Source organism: Elephantulus edwardii, unplaced genomic scaffold (assembly GCF_000299155.1).
Source record: "Elephantulus edwardii isolate Elephantulus edwardi_28Jun2011 unplaced genomic scaffold, EleEdw1.0 scaffold00059, whole genome shotgun sequence".
Taxonomy (NCBI): domain Eukaryota; kingdom Metazoa; phylum Chordata; class Mammalia; order Macroscelidea; family Macroscelididae; genus Elephantulus; species Elephantulus edwardii.
Genome location: NW_006399809.1, coordinates 10865606 through 10869414, shown reverse-complemented (window position 1 = coordinate 10869414; position 3809 = coordinate 10865606). Strand labels below are relative to the sequence as shown.

The following is a 3809-nucleotide window of genomic DNA, read 5'->3' as shown; positions in this document are numbered from 1 at the left end:
TTGGAGTATGTGAAGAAGAATGTTGGAGGAATATTAATCTACAGCCCGAGTTATGAAGAGGTATATATATAAATAAAACATGCAGTGTGGATTACACCTCAATGTCAAGAAAACAAGAATTTTCACAGTTGGATCAATAGGCAGTATTAACAGGCCTTGCTCGTGGCTTTAGGGCTTTAAGCAATTAGGGATTGGCACCAGAAGGAAGCATTTTCAACCCCACCTCCCCTTTGACTTCAACCAGGCCTCGCTCACAGCTCTTAGGCTTTTAGATCCAGCAAGGACTGACAGAAAAAGGATGCATTTTCAACCCCAAGCCCCTTCGACATCAGCCAGGCCTATCAGCATAAGAAATAAGCATTTTCAATAAATGGTGAAAAGAATGACGTTGTCAAGAGATTTTCTTTTACTTGGATCCATAATTGATACTCATGTTAATAGCAGTCAGGAAATCAGGGTTTGTGCTGCACTAAGGAAAATCTGCTATCAGGGATCTTGCCAAAGTGCTGAAGAGCAAGGATGTCAGTTTAAAATTTAAGGTGTGCCTGACCCAGGCCATATTTTCAGTTGCTTAATTTGCATATAAAAGTGGGACAAAAAATAAAGATGATCAAAGAATTGATATCTTTCAGTTGAGGTGTTGGCAAAGAATATTGCATAGATTGTGAACCGCCTACCAGTCAAGTCTGTTTTGGAGAAAGTGCAACCAGGGTGCTCCTGCCAGTAGTATTTTATCTACTAGCCGAGTCACCCATAATGGCTAGGTTTGAATGGAGCTTTCAAATGAATAACAGATTAGAAAGAAAAACATGAAAATCTATTTCGGGGTGGGGGGAGGGAATAAAATTGGCAGTGAAACCTTTTGGATGGCAGCAGAATGTTTTCTGAATGAATTCTGGAAAATGACCCTATTGCCTTGGAATCTAGTGAAAATAGTAGTGTTGAAGAGTTTCCTTTTCAGAGTAGAATGAACCTTAGTTATGTGAATGGAATAAAGCTTTTTGTACTTTGATGTGCAGATGTAGCATGATTCAAGATGAGAATAGCGGCAAATAACCATTAGTAATCAGAACTTGCAATATATGATACATCAGTGAAGGAAAATTAGAACTTTTCAGTTACAAAATGGGATGGTTTTATGAAATGGGATGTTTTAAGATTGCTACCTAGACATTAGTGAGTTGAAGAACTTTACTATTGGCTATTTTTAATGAGACAATCATGGTCTGCTATTTTGGGAATGAAATTTTGAAGAGGCATGACATTATCTTAATTGTAAAAAATAATAGCATTTCAAAATACTTCTTTAACTCCAGTGCTGCTGCCAGTGATGGAATAATATCTGTATACTTACACAGAAGACCAGTTTATATAAATATTCTTCAAATTTGTTCCCAAGTGGCATTGCTAATTACTGGAAATTGAAATGTTAAAGTTGGAAATGGCTAAGTGTTGATAATTGGAAACTGTGGCCTTGAATAATAGAAATGACAGTAGACATTCCATGATAGGTATTTAAATCCTTTTTCAACACCATGTATAGGAACTAATACGTGGACCTTGCTGAAGGAATACATAGGAATCAAAATGATTATTGGTGGAAAGTGGTGATGTGTAAGTTCAGTATTAATTAACAAGCAGAGTAGGGCCAGGGACTGATTATGATGTTACACAGTCAAAAGTTGCTAAAGTTTATAAAACCCGAAGATGTGAAACCAAAAGGGAATAACATCCTTGGCATTTCTCAAGCAGAAAGAACAGCAGAATAAATTTAAGAACTTGAGATGCAATATTGAGGAATTCTATGGGTAAAAAAAATAGAATGATGCAGGAAGGATCAAACAGGTGAATTACACAGTTACAGTACCAAAAAAATTGATTGACTTTCAACCATTTCAGGAAGCTGCTTGCAAGGAGCTCTGTAAAGTCCTGAAGAGCATGGATGTTCATTTAAAGACACCTGACCAAGCCATGGTGTTTTTGGTCACTTCATATGCATGTGGATACTGAACAATGAATAAAGAAGAGCTCATGTGGATGGTGTAGGATAGGTTATTGTTCATAGAGTTGCTGTGAGTCATAGTTGACTTAATGGAACTTAATGACAGCAACAAGAATTGATACCTTTGAATTGTGTTGGCAGAGACTATTGATTATACTACAGACTGCCAGGAGAATAAGTGTGTCTTAGAGTACTGCCAGATACTCCTTCAGGCAAGGGAAGTTCAGTGTCATCTCATATACATTGGACATGTTACCACAAAAGGACTAATTCTTGAAAGATGATGTCATGCTGGGAAAAGAAGATGACCCTCCAGTGAAATGGATTGATGCAGGACCTATAATAATGGTGTAAGCACAGCAGAAGTTGTGAGGTTGATGAAGAATTAGGTAAGGTTTCGATTGCTGTGCATAAGGTCACTTCCTTCAGTGTCATGGTGGTGGTGTTAGGTTTTACTGAAATGATTCCTGCTCATGGCGAGCTTAAGTTCAAGCTGCATGGATGGCATTTGGGAAAAAAAGAAAACAAAGGCTTTAGGAATTTAAAGAATTAACTTATGATGCGTTTGAACAAACTTAAACAATGCTAGAATCACTCTGTAGACTTTGCCAAGATACATGGAAGGTAGCTGGAAGAGATCCGTGTTTGTTACATTCTAAAGGAAGCAGACTGTGAAAAGTTATCAGTGTCATAATCACACGCAAGTAATGTTTTATTGAAGTCCAAAACCCCCAAACAACAATTGCAGCAGTACACTGATAGGAATATGCCAGAAATTCAAGCTCTAATCAGATGACAGCTTGGGGCGTCATTGAGGATGTCTGATGCATCTTGACTGTGAGCAGAGTATACCAAGAAGATATTTGCCTGTGTTCTATGAACTGAGCAAAGGCACTCAATTGGAATTGGAAGAATACTCATCAACAACATGCAAAATGCAGATGCTCCACCTTTACTTGCTGAAAATGAAGAGGACTTGAAGCACTCATTTAAAACATTTACATTTTTAAAGTGTGTTTTTTTAAAGTTTGAAATGCTTATTGAATGCTAAAGAATTTTAGGCATAATGGGATGGCTTTTAAATGAAAGAGACTCCTTGAATTCAAACAGTAACGGATTGTTAATTTTGTCTTAAATTTAACAAAAGGATTTACAGAAAGTTGATAGTAACATAATGTAAGGTTGCCATTCTCTGAGGTCAGGATCACTTCCTGTGTACGCACATGATAAATTTTCCATAGTTGATTTTTCAGTTCTGTTTTCTAGTCTTTTCCTTTGGGGTACACACACACACACACACACACACTCCATAAAAATCGGATAATTGCAATGTACAGGCTGTAAGATTAGAATTAATGCCACAAACATAATTTCATATCATTACATACCCTGTATTTTTAAATAGCTACATAACGTTTGTGTCTTCTTATTTTATGTAATAAATCCTTTATTGAATATTTAGAGTTTTGTGCCTACAAAACTAAACACCACTTTGATTCTCTGTGTAAGTGAAATTATAGATTCATAGTAAAGGCTTTTGAGTATGTTATTGTTGTGTGCCTTCAAGTCAGAACCAACTTTCCATAGGTGACTTACCAGAGGGTTTTTGAAGGATGTAAATAGCCCACATTTTTCTTCTCTCAGCGAAACTGGTGAATTTGAACCTCTTGCCTTTGTGTTGGCAACACAATTATTTTTTTTTAATTTTATTAAATTTTATTCGTTTTAATGAACATTTACAGAGATTTTGGGTTTTCATTCATTCATTGTTGCACTGTTTTCTCCACCCTCCTCCCCAGTTCGTTCT

At 36.5% G+C, this 3809-nt stretch overlaps 1 protein-coding gene across 1 annotated transcript in view; it reads left to right on the top strand.

Annotated features, from left to right (window-relative positions):
- Nucleotides 1–3809, top strand: part of SEPT7 (septin 7) — a 69270-nt gene that overhangs the window by 2186 nt on the left and 63275 nt on the right. The gene's annotated exons all lie outside the window — the stretch shown is intronic.